The following is a 21,483-nucleotide window of genomic DNA, read 5'->3' on the forward strand; positions in this document are numbered from 1 at the left end:
CCACACCTCCGCCACACACCCCCACCGCCCGACTGAGGCCGGGAAGCCCACCAGCCGAACCTACTCCCCCCCCCCCGGCCCATGGACCACCTTGAACTTAAAAGGCTGCAAAGCCAGATACCACCGGGTGATCCGGGCGTTGGCATCCTTCATGCGGTGGAGCCACTGTAGCGGGGCGTGGTCCGAGCAGAGGGTGAATGAGCGCCCCAGGAGGTAATAGCGAAGGGAGTCGACCGCCCACCGGATAGCCAAGCACTCCTTCTCCACGGTGCTGTACCGTCTTTCGCGCTCTGCCAGCTTCCGGCTGATGTAAAGAACGGGACGGTCAGCCCCCCTCACCTGCTGGGACAAAACGGCCCCCTACCCTCTGTTCGAGGCGTCAGTCTGCAGAACAAAAGGGAGGGAAAAGTTAGGGGTGTGAAGCAGCGGCTCCCCACAGAGAGCCTTTTTCACCTGCACAAACGCCGCCTGGCACGGCCCCGTCCACTGAACCAGATCTGGAGCACCCTTCCGGGTAAGATCGGTTAAGGGGCTGGTCAGCTGCGCAAACCCTGGCACGAACCGGCGATAGTAACCCGCCAGCCCCAGAAACCGTCTCACCTCCTTTTTAGTCTTGGGGCGCGGGCAGGATGCGATAGCCGCCGTCTTTTCCACCTGTGGACGCACCTGCCCGCCCCCCAAGTGGTACCCCAGATACTGTCCAACCGCACACTTCTTCGGGTTGGCCGTGAGCCCCGCCTGCCTCAGGGACTCCAGGACCGTGGCCACCCGCTGCACATGCTCCGCCCAGGTGTCGCTGTGGATGATCACGTCATCCAAGTAGGCAGCAGCATACGCAGCGTGCGGGCGCAGCACCCGGTCCATGAGGCGCTGGAAGGTGGCAGGGGCCCCGAACAAGCCGAACGGAAGCGTAACGAATTGGTACAAACTGTACGGAGTGGAGAAGGCCGTTTTCTCCTTGGACTCGGCAGACAAGGGAATCTGCCAATAGCCCTTGGTTAAATCCAGGGTCGTGAAAAAACGGGCCGTGCCCAGCCGATCCAGGAGCTCGTCGACCCAGGGCATGGGATAAGCATCAAAACGTGACACTTCATTCACCTTGCGATAGTCGACACAGAACCGTATAGACCCATCCTTCTTCACCACCAGAACGATGGGGCTACACCAGGCGCTGTGCGACTCTTCTATCACTCCCACTCTCAGCATTTCAGCCAATTCCCTCTGCACGATTTGCCGTTTATGCTCAGGAAGCCTGTAGGGCCGTGAACGCACTGTCACGCCAGGCTGCGTTACAAAATGATGCTCAATGAGAGACGTCCGGCCGGGCAGGGGGGAGAACACGTCAGCAAAACGCTGTTGTAACGCGACAACGTCCGCTCTCTGGGCCTGTGTGAGATGGTCATCACAAGGGAGGGAGGCGGGGATGATGGAATTTGGCACCTCCGGCCCCAACTCATCTCTCTCCTTAACCAGGCTCACCAGAGAAGCGGTTTCAACCTCCCTCCACGCTTTAAGGAGATTGAGGTGATAAATCTGCGTGGCCCCTCCCCTGTCCAACCGAGCGACCTCATAGTCAACATCCCCGACTCGCCGTGTGACCACAAAGGGTCCTTGCCACTTGGCGAGCAACTTTGAGCTAGAAGAAGGGAGTAATACAAGCACTTTGTCTCCCGGTGAAAATTGCCTGAGTCTAGCCCCTCTGTCATACAGGCGTTGCTCACGCTGCTGAGCCTGGAGCAAATTCTCCCGTGACAACCTCCCCAAAGTGTGGAGTTTTGCTCTCAGGTCCAACACGTACTGAATCTCATTCTTGGCGGGGCTCGGACCGTCCTCCCAGCTTTCTTTAATCAGGTCGAGCACCCCACGTGGCCTCCTGCCGAACAGCAGTTCAAAGGGAGAAAATCCCGTGGAGGCCTGGGGCACCTCCCGCACTGCGAATAACAGAGGGTCTAGCCAGTGATCCCAATTGCGTTCATCCTCGTTAATGAACTTACGAATCATGGACTTTAAGGTCTTATTCAGCCGCTCCACCAGCCCGTCCGTCTGAGGGTGGTAGACCCTGGTCCAAATAGATTTAATGCCCAGTAATTCGTACAGTTCCCGCAGTGTACGAGACATAAACGACGTGCCCTGGTCAGTCAGTATCTCTTTCGGGATTCCGACTCGGGAGATGACCTGAAACAGTGCCTGCACCACACTCTTTGCAGAGATGGTGCGCAGCGGGACTGCTTCCGGGTACCGCGTTGCATAATCCACCAGGACTAATACAAAGCGGTAGCTGCGTGCACTCCGGTGAAACGGCCCGATGAGGTTCATGCCAATGCGCTCGAACGGGACCTCTATGAGTGGAAGCGGACGCAAAGGCGCTTTTGGTATGGCCGGCTGATTAACAAGTTGGCAGTCCGGGCAGGACGCGCACCAGCGGCGCACATCTGCTCGGATGCCCGGCCAATAAAATCGGGCCGTTATTCGCTCCAGAGTTTTTTCGTATCCCATATGCCCTGCCATGGGGTTATAATGAGCCGCCTGGAAAATCGTTTCCCGGCGGCCCTGCGGCACCAACAGCTGGGTGTGTGTCCCCTCCGTGCGAGCGTCACGACTCACTCGATATAACCTGTCTTTCGATAAAATGAAGCGTGGGTAGGTCCGCACGGCTTCGGGGCGCACCACGTGACCATCAATCTCAATCACTTGGTCAAAGGCTGAGCGTAGGGTGTCGTCACGAGACTGTTCCAGTGGAAAATCACCCGTGGGGGGAACTTCCGGAGCCGGCAGGGCTACCTGTGAAGGACCCGCCGTCTCCCCCTCCCCAGAGTCAGTGTCGGACGACCCCGCGTCACCACTGAGCGCCGCGCAGACACTACATGCTACTAGCGGTCGTGACCGCACCCCCGCATACTGTCCCAACAGATGATGAAACCCCGGCCAATTCGTACCCAGAATTAGGGGATGCGACAGGCGCGGGCTAACCGCAGCCGTTACTCTATGCGTTTTGCCCTTATACTTTAATAACAGCGGCACTATGGAATACCTGTGAACATCACCATGCACACACCTCACCACCACCCATTCTGCCTCCAGCAATGCCCCGGGGCGAACCAAGCTTTGGTGCACGAGGGTCTGCGTGCAGCCCGTGTCCACCAAAGCATGGCGTATACCCCCTCGAGTCCTTACCGGAATGCTGTATGTCCCTCCCGGACCGGGAGAGGGTGCTGGAGCACCGGCAACGCGGAACACCTGCCCCACCTCCATCAAAGGACAGTCCCTCCTCAGGTGTCCCAGCTGTCCGCACTTCCAGCACTCCTGCCCCGGTGTCTGTGCTGCTCTCCGTGGCTCAGGGGCGGCACTGCTCAGGTCCGATCCCTGGGAAGGCACAAACGCAGCAAAAGGATTAGTGGGGCCCAACGCCAGCGTCCGCTGGCGCAGGCACCCGGCACCTCAGTGCCGGTACCGGGGCTTGTCTGTTCGGCCTCCGGCCGCTGTCCCCGGGCTCCCCCGCTCTAGCGGCAAGGTGGTCCTCCGCCAACGTAACCGCCACCTCCAGACTCGCGGGACGGTGGCACCTGACCCATCTCGCCGTCTCCGCAGGCAGCCCCTCCACGAACTGCTCCAGCACCACTTTGTCCACCAGCAGCGTCTCGCCCTCTGACGATCCCGGCTGCAGCCAGCGTACGGCCGCGTCATGCAGCTTCCGGGCCCAAGCAAACGGCCGATCCGCCACGGCCAGCCGACAGGCCCGGAACCGCCGGCGATGATCTTCAGCGGTGAGCCCCAACCTGTCCACCACCGCCCGGCTCACGTCCTGGAAGCTGCCCCTCGAAGCCGGCGGCAGACTCAGGGCCGCCGTCCGAGCCTCCCCCGACAGCAGAGGAAGCAAACGCGGAGCCCACTCCACCTGCGGCCACTGGCAGGCCTCCGCCGTGGCACGAAAAGTCTCCAGAAAAACCTGGGGGTCGTCCCCGTCCCCCATCCGGGGCACCGCCACCGACAGCGGTGGGGGCTTCGGCGGGGCAGCGGCGCCAACCAGCCGCTCCAGAACCAGAGTCTGCCGGTCCGTCTGCTCCTGCAGCGCAGCCAGGTGAGCCCGCTGGGCCGCCGCATGGTCGTGGCTCATCTTCGCCATCCCCGCCAGCATCTGCGCCAAAAACTGCAAAGGCTGGGCGGGCGGCGCAGCCTGCGGGTCGGACATCCCCACACCGGCAGGCTCCTGGGTTTCGGCACCACTTGTGACACACGCTAGGCACAGATACACCCACACACAGGTCGTTGTCATCAGATCCCACATTTATTAAGAGTGTGCACTGAATCACAACAGAACACCGTCTGACAGCGGTCGGTTTCCCCAGCGTCTCTCCCCTCCGCTCCTCTCCACCTCACTATATAAAGGAAAGGAAAACCACCATCAGTCCAAAATCGCCATCAGCTGTTCTTACCAGCACATTGAGCTCACTGCACCACTCCTCCCCTGCAGCCGCGCCCCGGACCACACCTCCGCCACAACTGGTTTTAAAGGTCACACCCTGGATTTTCCCATTATGAAGGAACTGTGAGTCTGTGAGTGACTGTTGTGCAGCAACAAGTAGGTAACAGCACCATAGCCCTTCTCACTTGCATCTGCAAAGTGGTGCAACTGAGCAGTGGTCGTCTCTCCAAAATCAGGAGGTTTAGAGCATCGCCTGATGCTGATGTTGTTCAACAGATGCCATTCTTCTACCCAGCTTTCCCACTCTTGAGCAACTGCTGATGGTACAGCATCATCCCATCCTATCCCCCTCTGGCACAGATCTTGAACGATCCTCTTGTCTGTGAAGATAACAGGAGCAAGGAAACCCAGAGGGTCATAGAAGGAGCTTACTGTGGATAGGATCCCTCTCCGAGTCAATGGCCTGTTTGGGATGGGTATGAAGAACTTAAATGCATCTGACTGTAGGCACCACCTCACTCCCAATGCCAGCTCAACAGGTAAAAGGTCACAATCCAGGTCTAGGTCCTTAACTTCATTTGCTCTTTCCTCATCGGGCCACCAAAGAAACCTCAAAAGGTCAGCATCTTCTTCTGGCACACGCACCTGGTGAAACATAGCCTGGATGTCAAACATCAAAACAATAGGCTCTTTTCTGAACCTCGTCAGTACGCCAACCAAACCGTTTGTTAAGTCAGGACCACTCAGGAGCTGCGCATTAAGAGAGACACCCTGGAATGATGCTGCACAGTCAAAGACGACCCGCATCTTCCCCTTGGTAGGATGGTGAACCCCATGGTGAGGGATATACCAAAGCTTCCCATCACTGCGCTCTAATTCTGCGACTGGCACTCTCTTCGCATATCCTCTAGATATGAGATCTGTCATGAAGGCAGTGTAGTCTATGTGAAAGTCTTTATCTCTGATGAACCTTTTCTTCAAACCTAAGGCCCGTTGCTCAGCAATTGCACGGTTGTCAGGCATTCTTATGTCTCGGTCTTTCAGTGGCAGGGCAATGCTGTAGTGCCCATCCCCCAAGGTAACCATCTTGCTGGCCAACACCAGGAACTTTAAGTCTTCCTTTGACAGCCCCATCTGTTCATCATTGCTGCTCTCAGGAAAGTCCATCTTGAACTGCTGTTTCCATAGCTTGTCCAGTGTGACAGCAGAAACTCCGTTGGCAGTAACTGTTGCCAAACATCCTGGCCTTCCACAGCATTCTCGATTAAGTGGCCCATTCACTGTCTAGCCAAGCACAGTCCTAATGGCAAAAGGTCCATCACCTACACTCCGGATGACCTCCAAAGGTTCTAGAGCTCTGGGCATATTCATGCCAATCAAAGGCTCCACACTGGCCTTAATTTCTGGCAAATGAACATGCCTCAATTATGGCCAGTCATCCAGGTCCTGTTGATTTGGGATGTTACCAATATCTACAGGCATTTTATGTTGAGTGAAGAGGTTAGGCATATCACAGTAGATGTCACTGTCCAATCCAGCAACTTCAAGTTCAGGTACAATGAAACTCCACCTCTTTCTCCTGTCCCATGGTGCGTAGGAGAATCTTTGTCTTCCTCCCAGCATGATTCAACTTGTCTGTATAAAACCCCTGTGATTTGTGTATATCAGGGGTAGGCAACCTTTTTCCGTCAACAACCTCCATTTTATACCCACCTACATACACGTTACTGGACAGATGCTACATGCAGTAAATTTTGGCCCACTTGGGGTTTTTTCTTTGCAACGTCTGATTGGTTGAAGTGACGTGAACGTGACATCATTACTGTGATTCTATTGGCTCAAACGATTAAAAAGAGGTGTCAATCATGCAAATTGACCAAAAGAAACCAAAGTTACAACCCCTCAGAGTTTAAAGGCCCACAGGCCAATTAAATGCTCCATGCCCACGGCAGAAAAGGGCCGTGTGTATGGAAAAGGGTCATATGCTAAAAAAAAAAAAAAAAAATAGGCGAGGATAAAATCGACTCACTTTTTCTGTGTTCCAGTTTCAGTAACTTTGACACAGTAACATCTGCTTCAATATTTACACCTCAGCTGCAATTTCACAAATGTTAGCTTTATTTTGATACCAAGATTGTAAGGACAGAGTTTGTAATTGCAGAGAAATAATCAATTAGATTTGGGCATTACAGTTTCGAGCAGCTCAGAAACCCCCTTGGGTCTTAACCCTCCACTGCATAGCGTTGCCCTGAGGCAACAAACCACATTTTCATGCCTTACGGTGGCCCTTCAAAAAAAACAACTTTTTTTTTCAAACAATGCTACCAGGCACATCTCTTTCCAATAAAATGATGAGTTGAAGGTGGTGTGACTTTGATTTAGGGGGGGGGGGCAGGGCCCCTTTCTGCAAGCTGCACTACATGAGAGACATCTCCATTAGGAGGCAAGATAAAGATCACTATTTTGCATGTTTATAGTGAAATAAATGTATATTAAAAAATACTTGTATGTGCATGAATATGTTAAGAAGCATATTTGATTGTTTGTTCTACTTTTTTAAATTTATTTATACTGTAAAACTGTTCATTTTCATTCGTTGCCTCAAGGCAACACTGCGCAGTTAGCCCAATTTTTTTCAGGCAATATAATGCATTTGGATATGTGTGTAGAGATGTGTTTGTGTGCATTTATATGATCATACTCAATGTTTTTTACTTTACAATCTACTCATAATTACAGGACATGGATGTAAAAACCTTTTTATGCAAGGAAACCAAGGGAATGTGCACTTTCTGTCCTCAGAAAGTGAGGACAGTGAGCTTTCAGGGAGTGACAGTGAAGTAGAGGAATGGATCCCTGAATGAGATTTGAGGGACACTTAGGAGCTCAGGGGTCGGTTGGTAAAGTAACCGTGTCTGTGTGTGTGTTAGTGCCCACATAGCAAGCAGGTCTGGCCAGGATCTGGTATCAAGCCGGCACTTTGAGTAATCTGGGAGAGTAGAAAAGCGCTACATAAAAATCAGTCCATTCACTGTCTGAACAGAGTTTCGGCATGTTACTTTTGCACTGTTTTGCATGTTCCGGCACATGTTGTTATTGCATGGCTTGATTAAGGTACACATTATGCTGACATCTGGGGCCAGAGCTGAAACCGTTCTGGGCCAGCACAGGGCCAGCAGTGTGTCTACAACTGGCCCGTGGCTGCACACCACCTACAGATGGCCCACATACCGCAAGGAATAATGGCCCTTTGGTGGCCCAGATCAGGTTTGCCAGAGGTAATCCACACATGGGCCAGCACAGGACGACCAGGGTGTCTGGTCATGTATTACTTAATGTTGTGGGGACACAAATTTGTTTACACACTCATATTGTGAGGTCTCGCCTACTTTATGGGGACAAATTGCAAGGTAAATCATTCAATATTAGGGTGAAGGCTTGAGTCAGGGTTAGGGTAAGGTTCAGGCAGGGACTTGTGATGGGTAGAGTCAGGATAAGTCTCCAGGAAATTAATGTAAGTTAAAGTAATGTCCCCAAAAGTAATGGAAACACAACGTGTGTGTGTGTGTGTGTGTGTGTGTGTGTGTGTGTGTGTGTGTGTGTGTGTGTGTGTGTGCGCGCGCGCGCGCACGTGCATGGGGTTAGGGTGAAATGTTGGATGTATTTTGGTGTTTTATTGTTTTGTAAAATGTTTACATTGTTTATTTGTGTCAGGTTTTGTAGATCGGACTCACGCGCAGACCACTAGTGTCTTCAAAAGGTGCATTTATTTACAGTGTTCCTCTACAGTGGAATTCATATATACATATAGTGATGTCAAGGGGAAAAGGGGCCGGGGTTCCAGGGTCCAGGAGTGAAAGAGGCAGGAGTCCAGGAAGGGAAGGTTTTCATTCAGCCCTCGCACATCTCCTCTCCTTTCCTTTATCTCTCTTGCTTCCGTTCAGTCGCCATGCACAGGGAAAGAACAGGTCCAGAGGCGATCTATACACAGGCAGAAAAAAAACATTAGTTTCCTGGTTCAGACAGGCTCACAAACTGACTTTACAAAATACAGGACGACTGACGCTGATGGCTCAATGATCCAGCGACGAGTAGAGCAGACTCCCCCTCTTAAGAAGGGTTCCAATCTCTTATGATCAGCAACAGATGTGCTGATCACCTCCAGGTGTGTAGGCCAGGGGCAGGAGCCCATACTGAGCTCCGCCCCGGCAGCAGAAAGAGAGAATGGAAGAGGGCGAGAGAGAAAGGGAAACAAAAACAAAGCACCTGACAGCTGTCAGCTGTCGAGGAGTGGAGACCATGACAGTACCCCCCCCCTCAACGGGAGCCTTCCGGCGACCCACCAGGCTTGTCCGGATGCAGGCGGTGAAACTCCCGGAGCATGGGCACGTCCAGAACGGCCGCCCGAGGGACCCAGGAGCGCTCCTCCACGCCATAGCCCTCCCAGTCAACCAGGTACTGACAGCCACGTCCCCGGCGCCGAGAGTCCATAATGCGAGAGATGGAGTAAGCCGGCAACCCATCCACGAGCCGGGCGGGAGGAGGGGGCCTGGAAGGAGGGCACAGAGGACTGGACCGGACAGGTTTGAGTTGTGAAACATGGAAAACGTCATGGATCCTCATATTGCGAGGGAGTTTTAACTTCACAGAAACTGGGTTGACCAAGGCAGAGATTTCAAAAGGGCCAATGAAGGTGGGTGTAAGTTTCTTAGATTCAGTCCTGACCGGAACAAAGCGGGTAGAGAGCCATACCTTCTGGCCGACAGAGTATTCGGGTGCTGGAGTCCGGTGCCGGTCTGCGATGCGTTTGTTGTTCTCCTTCGTGCGTAGTAGGGCCGCTTGAGTTGCCCGCCAAACTCTGCGGCACCTGCGCAGATGAGCCTGGACGGAAGGTACAGAGTGCTCACCTTCCACAGCAGGAAAAAGAGGAGGCTGATATCCCAAGGACGCTTCGAATGGAGACCGGCCGGTGGTAGAGGCAGTCAAGCTGTTATGGGCGTACTCGATCCACGGCAACTCCTCACTCCAGATGGTTTGATTGGTGGAGGCGACACAGCGCAGGGCGGTCTCCAGTTCTTGGTTGGCCCACTCGGACTGGCCGTTGCTCTGAGGATGATAACCCGAGGATAGACTAACCTTTGCGCCCAGGGAGTTGCAGAACTCTTTCCAGACCCGAGAAGTGAATTGAGGCCCTCTGTCGGACACTATGTCTTCCGGGATCCCATGCAGGCGGAAGACGTGAGTGGCGAGTAGGCGTGCGGTCTCTAGAGCTGTGGGAAGCTTAGGCAGAGCAATGAAATGAGCCGCTTTAGAGAAACGATCGATTATGGTGAGAATGACAGTGTTACCTGCTGATGGAGGTAGTCTGGTGATGAAGTCCAGTGCTATGTGAGACCATGGCCTGGAAGGAGTGGATAACGGATGTAGCTGACCCGCCGGGGGTTGGTTCGATGGTTTGTTTCGGGCACAGACCGTACAAGCAGTGACGTATTCCCGAGTGTCTTGGGTGAGTGAGGGCCACCAGAAGCACCGCTGGAGAAACTTAATGGTACGATGTATCCCTGGGTGGCATGAGAACCGGGCCGTGTGAGCCCATTGTAGAACCTGGGATCTGACAGAGCGCGGAACATAGAGTCGGTGGGCGGGCCCCCCTCCCGGATCCGGTTCGCCTACCTGAGCCGCCCGGACAGCCGCCTCGATCTCCCAGGTGATGGCCCCGATAGTACAGGTTGCCGGCAGGATGAAATCCGGATCCGCCTTTTCGTCAGCAGCGGAGAACTGAGGGGAGAGAGCGTCCGGCTTGACGTTTCGGGAACCGGGTCTGTAGGTGATTGAGAAGTGGAAACGGGTGAAAAACAGGGCCCATCTGGCCTGTCGAGCGTTAAGACGTTTCGCCGTTTGAAGGTAGGCCAGGTTTTTGTGATCGGTCCAGACCACGAAGGGTTGAGTGGTGCCCTCCAGCCAATGCCGCCATTCTTCCAGGGCGAGCTTAATCGCCAAGAGCTCCCGATCGCCCACGTCGTAGTTACGTTCTGCAGGGGTGAGACGACGGGAAAAATAGGCACAAGCATGCATCTTACCCTCCCTCTGTTGGGAAAGGACGGCCCCCACCCCTGAGTCGGATGCGTCGACCTCCACCACGAACTGAAGAGTGGTGTCAGGTTGGACCAGGATGGGCGCTGAAGCAAACCGTTTCTTGAGCTCCTGAAAGGCTGATTGGGCAGCGTCACTCCACTGAAAAGCAAGCTTGGGAGAGGTTAACTGGGTTAATGGTAAGGCAATCCTGCTGAAGTCCCGTATAAATCTCCTGTAGAAGTTAGCGAAGCCAAGGAAGCGTTGCAACTGGCGACGGTTGTCTGGTTCGGGCCAGTTCACAACAGCCTTGACTTTCACAGGGTCGGGTCGGAGATCTCCACACTCAATTATGTACCCTAGGAAGGCAACTGAGGGCACATGAAACTCACATTTCTCGCTTTTGACGAACAGCCGGTTCTCCAGAAGGCGTTGCAGTACCAGCCGGACCTGGGTCTCGTGTTCAGCCTGGGAGGAAGAGAAGATCAGAATGTCGTCTAGATAGACAAACACAAATCGGTTAATAAAGTCCCTTAGAACATCGTTGACCAGAGCCTGGAATACTGCAGGTGCGTTAGTGAGGCCGAATGGCATTACCAGATACTCGAAATGTCCAAGGTGAGTATTGAACGCCGTCTTCCATTCATCGCCATCCCGAATCCGAACCAGGTGGTAAGCGTTTCTCAAGTCCAGCTTGCTGAATATGACGGCTCCCTGGAGAAGTTCGAAAGTGGAGGTGAGCAGGGGCAGTGGATATTTATTCTTGACCGTAATGTTATTGAGTCCCCGAAAGTCAATACAGGGTCGGAGGGTCTTATCCTTCTTTTCCACAAAGAAGAAACCTGCTGCGACGGGTGAGGAAGAGGCACGGATGATGCCGGCAGCGAGGGATTCAGTTATATATTTCTCCATAGCCTCCCGTTCCGGCAGCGAGAGGCTATAGAGGCGGCTGGTCGGTAAGGGAGCTCCCGGCAGCAGGTCTATGGCGCAGTCATAGGGCCGATGGGGTGGCAGCGACTGGGCTCGGTCCTTCCGAAACACCTCAGCGAGATAGTGGTAAACAGACGGCACATCTGCTAAGTCGGAAGACCGCGGTGGCTCTGGGCCGGTGACCGATTTGTTAGGAGGAACAGCAGCCTTAAGGCAAGTCATATGACACTCCTCTCCCCAGCCCGTGATGCCTCCTTTCTGCCAATTAATCGTGGGGTTGTGTTGCTGGAGCCAGGGATGACCGAGAACTAACGGCGTCTGAGTGGAGTGAAAAACAAAAAAGCTAATCTCCTCCGAATGATTACCAGACAGTGTGAGGGTGAGCGGCTCAGTGATGTGTGTGATGTCGGGGAGGCGCTGCCCTGATAAAGCCGTGACGCGTAAGGCGTGGGGTAGTGACTCCACAGTCACACAGAGTTGTTTTGCTAGTTCAGAGTCAATGAAATTTTGTTCTGCTCCAGAATCAATAAGCACAGAAAGTGAATGACACTCGGAGTGGACCAAAAGCTTAGCCAGCAGGGCTAAACGTGGAGGAGATTTATCCTGATTCAAACCACCCACCAGTACTCCTACCATCACTGGCGGGCACGGCCTTTTGCTCGCGACGGAAAGGAGGCAATCATGTGTCCCTTATTACCACAATACAGACACTCACCGGCCGTGATGCGTCGCTGACGTTCTGCAGCAGTTAGGTGAGAGCTGCCGATTTGCATGGGCTGTACCTCTCCGTCGGTGCCCCCTGATGTCCGGGAGGATCGGTAATCGGCCGAAGCCTCCGCCCCTCGTGGCCCTGCGGCCTCCTGGGAACTGGAGTTCCGTGCTTGCCGACGAGCTCATAGCCGCTCATCCACCTTAATACATAACGACATCAATTCGTCAAAAGCAGTGGGTAGGTCCCGCATAATCAATTCATCTTTCAGATCTTCCCGGATGTTATTTAACAATGTGCTCCTCAGCGCATCCGGTCCCCAGCCGGTTTCTTCTGCCAAAATCCAAAAATCGATTGAATAGTCTGCCATACTCCGCTTACCTTGCTTAAAGTTAAGGAGGTGGAGCGCCGCAGCCTCGACTCCAGAGCCCTGATTAAACACGGTCTTAAAGTTAATCACAAACCTCTCAAAAGAGATCTCCGGGTTGGAGTTTAACATGACCTGGGCCCATTTCAAAGCCCGGTCACGAAGCATCTGTACCAAAAAAGCAATCTTTGCCCCGTCATTGTTATGAAAACGCCGCTGTTCGCGGAAAATCAATGAACACTGGGCCAGAAAGCCAGGGCACTTCTCTGTCTCCCCCGAAAAGGGCTCAGGCGAAGGCAGGGGACCGTCAGAGGATGGGGTGGCTGCCGAGAAGTGACCTGCCGTAGCCGCCGCGAGTGTCTCCTGCGGGGCAGGGTGAGCCGGCTGGGGGGTCCCTGGCTGTACTCCCCCTGGCGTAGTCAAACCGGAAACAGCTTGAGTTAGTGCGGCGATCTCACCTCGCAGCTGATGTAGCATTTGTTCGTGGCGAGTCAGCGCCGCTTCTTGGGCAGCCAGTGCCTGACCGATGGTATTCTGATCTGCTGAGTCCATGTTGTGGCTGGATCGTTCTGTCAGGTTTTGTAGATCGGACTCACGCGCAGACCACTAGTGTCTTCAAAAGGTGCATTTATTTACAGTGTTCCTCTACAGTGGAATTCATATATACATATAGTGATGTCAAGGGGAAAAGGGGCCGGGGTTCCAGGGTCCAGGAGTGAAAGAGGCAGGAGTCCAGGAAGGGAAGGTTTTCATTCAGCCCTCGCACATCTCCTCTCCTTTCCTTTATCTCTCTTGCTTCCGTTCAGTCGCCATGCACAGGGAAAGAACAGGTCCAGAGGCGATCTATACACAGGCAGAAAAAAACCATTAGTTTCCTGGTTCAGATAGGCTCACAAACTAACTTTACAAAATACAGGACGACTGACGCTGATGGCTCAATGATCCAGCGACGAGTAGAGCAGACTCGCCCTCTTAAGAAGGGTTCCAATCTCTTATGATCAGCAACAGATGTGCTGATCAACTCCAGGTGTGTAGGCCAGGGGCAGGAGCCCATACTGTGCTCCGCCCCGGCAGGAGAAAGAGAGAATGGAAGAGGGCGAGAGAGAAAGGGAAACAAAAACAAAGCACCTGACAGCTGTCAGCTGTCGAGGAGCGGAGACCATGACAATTTGTTGTTTATTTATTTGTTCATCCTTGTTGTACTAATACATCTTATTATAGAATAACTTGGCATTTTACTACCCTTGTTGCACAGTGTTGCCTTGAAGCAACAAACCAATATCTGTTGGTGTCAGGGTGTCAAATTTTATGATTGATATATTATTAGGGACCCTAAAGCTCCCCCAAAATTAAAAAGTCATGCAGTAGAGGGAGGACATGGCAGGTATTCAAAGAGATCAGTCATCTCTTCCATTGCATTGCAGCATCCACATAGGAACAAACAATATGCCTGAAGACAAGGGCGTAGATTTGGCATGGACGGAAGGGACATGTCCCCACCAATATCCAGCGATTATTGAATTGTCCCCACCAATAATTTGATCTCTTCGAGTAAAGAAAAACTAACCCGATAGAAAGAAAAAAAACATCTGTAGACGTCTCATTCACCTAGTGGTGCAGAAAGAGTTAAATTACGTTCTCTACTGGAGTCCTACGTCATGTGACAAATATGGCCAATGTGATTGGCTGTGCCTTTCAGGGAGCTCTGTTTAGTTTTAGCAGCGGCAAGCCCGCGCTGCGAGGAGGAGAGGAGGATGGCAGCAAAAAGGAAGAACCTGGATATAAGAAAGTATTTTTCAAAGAAACCTGTAAGTCACTTAAACCCAAGTTCACTCATAAAATGTGTCCGTCATAATAACGTTACAGGCTATGCTAGGATACTAGTTAATCTATAGCACCAAATCATCAGTCAGTCACTTGTGACCTCGCCTCTTCACCTCTGTCTGAGTGTTACGGATTCAAATATTGGGGATGGATACAAGAGGAAAACCAAACGAACAACACTGGTCTGGCCGGGTTAAGTCAAACAATGATTTTAATGATCACACGCGTGGGAGATGTACACCGTACGCAGACAGCATCGGATCTCAAAATGGTGGAGCATTGATCAAACTCTTATAGCCTCTAGTGGCCCCCACCTTATCATAAAAGCCTTAACATTCACATTCTTTCTCTCACACAGCGCCTAAGCTATGACCTTGGCTCCCTGTTTATCTGCTCCTGCTGAGATGGGGCAGAAAACTCCAGTATATTCTGTTCTCTTCTAATCAGACAAATAAGGCGATGACTTTCTGCGAACAGTATTTCTTATAACTCAGCAGTATAATGCATCATAAAACAATATCATCCATTCACAATAAATCAGCAGTCTAATGTAATGCAAATCAGTTTAACAAATGTGTCACGGTCTGGCTAGGGCAGACCGTATGTTGCAGGGAAGGACTCAAGCGCAGACCGAAATGAGATGTGAATAACAAAACAAGCCGTTTATTAAGGAAAGAAACGAGGGTACAAAATAATAGGGAATCGATGAAAACTAAACAATGACCTAAACTGGGTGAACTAAAACAAAACATAGAAAACTCTAAACATAACAAACTGACAGGGATAGCTGGAGCGGAGACATAGGAAACAACGGACGAGTACAACGGGTGAATACAACGGACGACCTGACAAAGAATGACTGAGAACACACAGACTAAATGGACACAGGAAGATAATGAGGGAAGTGGCAACACCTGGGGAAACAGCTGGCACACATGAACATAACGGTCGTGTCCAAATTCATGGGCTGCATTCTCCTGAGGACCCGGCCTTCGCGGTCTACGTGGGCCGGGTCCTCAGAAGATCGGGTAGGCCGGAAGTAAACGGCCGTGAAATTGGACGGGCTAGCCTTCTGATTAGCGTCACCGCTGTCTCGGTGGAGTTTAATAAACTCAGCCGTCTGCTCCTTGCTGTCTAAAATATAACAGGACACTGGAGTAAACTCTCGGCCATCTCACACTTCTGTTTAATCAGTTTTCTGTTTGACGTTTAGTCAGCTGTGTAAAAACCAAGGAGGAACCCACCCTGGGGATTAATAAAGTTTTATTTTATCTAATCTAATAACTTTAATCTCAGCCAAACCGATTTACTCACGAACAAACAAAACACTGAAAAAAGCCCAACAATAACATTTTTAGGTTGTCTAAGTGACTTATATATTACGTTTGTCACGGCCGGGCGGGTTACACACAGTAATTCGGCGTGCCCGTGTGGCGTGTTGGCTAGACCCAAGCGCGGCGAAGGCTAGCGGTGGGTTTGGAGCAGGCACGCAGTTATTCTAGTAACGATCAGTGCACGAAGCGTGGCTTCGGAACGGTCGTTACCGACAGAGAGCGAGCGGAGCCGGGAAGAGAAAAAGGATTGAAGGGATAATCACTCACGGTTGCTGAATCAGGCGGAGACTGACGTCGGCAGAGTTTCGGAGCTCCTGACACGAAGAGAATGATGTCTGGCGTCTCTCTTTTAACCCCGGCCCCGTGATCAGCTGATCACAGCTGATCACCGGCTGACAACGTTTAACCCGAGCAGCGAAAGTCCGCGGTGATCTGAAAATGATGTGCCGGGAGTTGTGCCATTCTCGGCCGCATCAGTAACCCTCGAGCTCCCGGCTAGCTATCGACCTGGTGGGTAGCAGACGTCTCCGAAAACGTCGAAGCACTTTAGCAAAGATGCGATATCTTGATAAACCGAGCAGATATTTGATGTTTACACAGCTACTTTCTCGCCTGAAAATATGTTAAAAGTTTATTTTGTGACCCAGAAGGATTAATAAGAGTAATTTTAAAACTTAGTAGCGGCCGCCATTAGCCGGAAACTGGAGCTTGGCTGGGCCGCGCTATGAATTCTGGGATATGGTGGGCCATGAAGGACACACCCGACCCATCCTTCAAATTCGGAAAAAGGAGCACGCATTTGTCGGCTGCATTCGGAGGGGTCTACGAATTTGGACAGCCTTCGGCGCGTCGCTGTGACGTAATCGGTCTACAAATGCGGCCTCAGGAGAATGCAGCCCATGAATTTGGACACGACAAATGACGTCACAGTGGGAGAGTAAAACTGAACACGATGAACACAGAAACGCCAGACCTCTTCACAATAAAACAGGAAACAGAGTGAGACATAGACATGACAACCTGAACTTGACAACATAAGCCACAGACATGAAATACATGAAAAGCAGGAGGTCTTGATTCAATAGTGGACACTGGTTGCACACAAATGTTTTGCTTTGGCAGAAACTTAAACAACTGAGTTAAATCAACACAACCTTTTCATATTCAGTAAACCTGTGCATTTTGTGTTCATAAAACACAATTGAAACATGTTCAGATGGAGTAAGTTGAGCTCCTGGAATATTTTAAGCCTTCACAATTATGTCAGTTTATTTCAACACTATTCAATAACTTTTATCCAAATACTACTTGGTCACTTAAATACTACATGTTGTCTTCATATTGCATGCGGTTCAACAAAATCTAGATCCTGGTTACCATAAAAAATGAATGGGTCTACAACAACTACCATCCTCCTATCTTTATCCTGGTTGCAGCAGGGCTGGGAAATAACCCTGAAGTGATAGGTTATCAGGCAGGGTACACCCCGGACAGCCGACCAGTCTATCAGATAGAAACAAACAGCCGTTTACAGTTACATTCATGGATAATTTAGAATCATCCATTAACCTAGCTCTAATAACTGCATGACTTTTTCTCTCACACTGGAAACCAGAATTTCGTACAGATCTTTAGAGCCTGAGGCAATTGTGTTAAATACACGTGAGATGCTTACGTAAATCCAAGGGCTGGCCCCTTTTTACTTCAGTGTTTTCCTCCTTCAATTAAATCTCACAACAATGTGGCGCTCCGAAATAAAACTCACACCGTTAATTCATCATTTTTACTCTGTACCACTGCTCCTTATCAGGCCGTGTGAAGCACAGTAAACAATTCAGTGGAGGCCTTAAGCCATAAACAGACATCACGCACAGACATTGTTTTCATAACCAAACTGCCTTGGACCCTGTCCCCTAAATCTACACAAGTGCCCTCTGGGTGACATGAACTGCATTTAACCAATAAACAATCAATGGCTTCTTGTTGTTGTAACAGATTCTGTATTTGGATGTTTGTGTGCAGCATTTGTTAGTAAAGCATTCTTCATTGCATCAGCGTGTGTGTGTATCACTCTTCATTGCACAAGTGTGTGCATGTGTGTGTGTGTGGATCACTTCTCAGTGAATTGAATCAGCATTTCGATTTGTGTGGAGCTTTTCGTCAGGTTTGGCGACCTCCTGCTCCAGCAAGCTCCGGCCTGATTTCAAGTCCTGTGTCTGGGACTCCAAGCCTGACTGATGGGTTCGATTATCAGCCAGCTCCTCCTGAGCCATGCTCAGTTTCTGCTCTGATGCCTTGAGCTCTTACTGAGGGCAGAAACCTCAGAGTCTTTTCCGTACACATCAGATTGAAGTTTATTGATGTTTTCCTTGCTTTGCTCCACGGCCTTCTGCGGCTCTGCTGTTCGGCTCTTTTCAGAGGTCAGCTCCTGGCCGAGCCCCGACACCTGTGCCTTCAGCTTATTTCCTTCTTGTGCTTTTGTCCATGCTGAGGTGCCTCCTGACCTCAGTTACTCCTCCTGTCTCTGGCACGCCCTTTTTGCTGCCTGATCATCAGTGTTGGTCCGTCACTGTCCTGCACAGTTTTAATGCAGAGTTGTTAAGGTCAGCATTCTTTTGCTCGGCCTCACTTTTCATCCGGGCTTAATGGGCATCTTGTCACAGCTCTGTCAGCTGAAGTTGTCTGGAAATCTCCCCCGTGTAGTGAAACGGGCCTTGGATTTAACGCTCTCCGTCTCCGCTGCATGAGATCGTTTTCCTGCAGCAGTGTTGACGTTTTCAGGTTGTTGTTGTGGGTCCAGCTGCTGTAGCATTTGGTCAGGGTCACATCAAAGATGGTAGAGGAGTGAGCAAAGATGGTAGAGGGGAGAGCAGGAGTCCAGGTCAGCCTCGGCTTTCAGGGCCGACAAAGCAGCCTGTAATCAAGCATAAAGAGAAAAAACAAAACAAAAACAAAACAAAAACGGACGAACAGGAAAATGATGTTGTGTTGGCTGTGTTATTCAGAGAAGGGAGAAACAACGGGGCCAGGCCCTGTGTCAGCCTTCTCTCCCCCTTTTTTTGTTTTTTCTCACCATATAATCAACTCATAACCCACCAAGTTGACAGGACAACACAGGTACATGTTAAAATTCTTAAGATCATGTTTAAAACCCCAAAAATGGAATTTTCTTTCATTCAGTAATCACTTGTATTAATCAATCAGCAGAAAACATGTCACAATTTGAATCTTTTTACCACTAAATTTGTTGTGTCATCACAGTGTCTTTTTTTTTTTTTTGAAGTTAAGTTGTTGTCCTACAACCCAGAGAGTTTATTTGTTAGTAGTGGATAAACTTTATCATTTAACAACAGGTGTATGTTAAGTTTCGCTGCTTTAACCTTGCTGGAAAATCTTCACGTGTTCATGAATGTAAGCTGTTTCTTCATTGCGTGTGTGTGCGTTTGTAGGTGGGTTAATTTAACTTTTTCTTAAACGAGACATTTCTCTAACACGTGCCTTTCTCTCACATTTCTCTGCTTGTGTGTGTTTTTGTTTCACCTTTTGTTGTGATGCTCCGGACGCCTTCCCAACCTCCACAAGTCTGTCGGCCCCAATTTTATGTGTTAAAAACTTCTCTTAATTTCTCCTCTAATTCTCTCCTCGCTGCTGTCTTTTCCACAGCTGCTGATTCTTGCTGAGTGTGGTTTCCATTACTATAATTTTGCTTCGGCCGCTGTGCTTGTGGGGGGCAGTTGGTCCAGGCCCGTAGCCACCTGTATTAACACACTAAGAGATTTATTTAATATCATTTTCATCACTGTTAAATAGACCAGCAGGCAACACGCCCACCTTTACAGTGCAGACTACATGCCAGTCTCCCAACACACTCCTCTCTCTACTTCTCAATAATTCTCCACTCTCCCTTTATTTCTCCTTTCTCTACTTCAGTTTTAAAACCCAACATATTTCACACCACAAAACTGAAACAAATCACCCCCGTAATTATCACACAATCTTACTCTGCCAACTGAAGTGCCGGTCTAAATCATGCACGATTTGTCTCTTCTATATCAAAACCCAGCCAAACATGAAATATTCACCGTAGTCATTCAAAACCTTATTTGTAATATTATAATCAGCAAAATCAGCGTTTTAATTACAGGCATGTATCATTGTTTGCAAATCATAATTATAAAACTCAAAAACACGCTAAACAGGAAGCAAAAGTCCTCTGTGCGCTTCACAGCAGCCACCTCATTTGCATGTTCACACACAGTTTAAAAATAGCTCGCAGCGCTGCAGCGCGCTGTCGTCACACACACAGTCTCACACAAAGCTCTGTTATTTTATGTTACAAAGACGTCTTATATTTACAGTCACTGTAAGGCCCGACAGATTTAGCGCCTACACAATTTTGACAAATTTAAGTTAACGGGTCCAACTGAAGAAAGTCCAACTTTTTTGTAATCAATTAACCAGTATCAGACTCTAACTGTATCTGGCCTAATCTCTAAAGTCCCTAACTCAATTTAACAGTGTCCAAAAAAGCGCAGATACCGTTCCAAACGGTAAAGTGGTGCAACCACTAGTTATTCTGGAGTGCCCCAAACTCCACAGTGACCAACTGACTATCCCTCAAAGAGGACAAGGCCTAGGCGTCCCCGACCTTGGCAAGCGTTACCTCTGAGCACTGCGCTTCCTAGCAGACTCTAACTGCCGTCCTATAATAATTTATAACACTTTAAAACAACCCCCCAAAACAAGGGTATGACTGAGGCAGGTGCAACCTAGAGGTCAATGGAGACTTTAACTCACAAAATGACCACTCAGGTCCACTCTTATAACCAATTTGGACTCTAACCAACAAAATGACCAATTCCCTATCAAACTGCTTGAGACTCTAACTCAATTTCTTGGGACTCTAACCCAGTATTTAAACTTTTAGCAGACTCTAACTGCTTTAGCAGACTTTAACTGCTTTAACTTCTTCTTAGCAGACTCTAACTGCTTTAGCAGACTTTAACTGCTTCAACTCATGAGATTTTTCATTAAAATCAAAACAGGCCTTCTACCAGTAATTTCAGTGAGTAGACTTTTAATTTAATCATGTCCAATTTGGCACACTTTGGAAATAATTCAACAGGTAGTGCCTTACCTTTGTATAAGCCGGCTTATGCCCACTCACGTCAGACCACTGGCTTGTGCCTGTCCGTTCGACAACCTCGAACCGACCAAACCTCCAACTTCCACCCCAATACCACAGGACGAGCCCCCAAACTGTTACGGATTCAAATATTGGGGATGGATACAAGAGGAAAAACCAAAAGAACAACACTGGTCCGGCCGGGTTGAGTCAAACAATGATTTTAATGATCACACGCGTGGAAGATGGACACCGTACGCAGACAGCATCGGATCTCAAAATGGTGGAGCATTGATCAAACTCTTATAGCCTCTAGTGGCCCCCACCTTATCATAAAAGCCTAAACATTCACATGCTTTTCTCTCACACGGCGCCTAAGGTACGACCTTGGCTCCCTGTTTATCTGCTCCTGCTGAGATGGGGCAGAAAACTCCAGTATATTCTGTTCTCTTCTAATCAGACAAATAAGGCGATGACTTTCTGCGAACAGTATTTCTTATAACTCAACAGTAAAATGCATCATAAAACAATATCATTCATTCACAATAAATCAGCAGTCTAATGTAATGCAAATCAGTTTAACAAATGCAAGAGTTATCACCTTCTTCTAATTCAGGAGAATAATGCAAACTAAAACTACATAATAATTCACAATCTTTAATTAGGGGTCTAACATGGCATAAAATAATATTATAATCT

Source organism: Aulonocara stuartgranti (genome assembly GCF_965226115.1).
Source record: "Aulonocara stuartgranti genome assembly, chromosome: 17".
NCBI lineage: Eukaryota > Metazoa > Chordata > Actinopteri > Cichliformes > Cichlidae > Aulonocara > Aulonocara stuartgranti.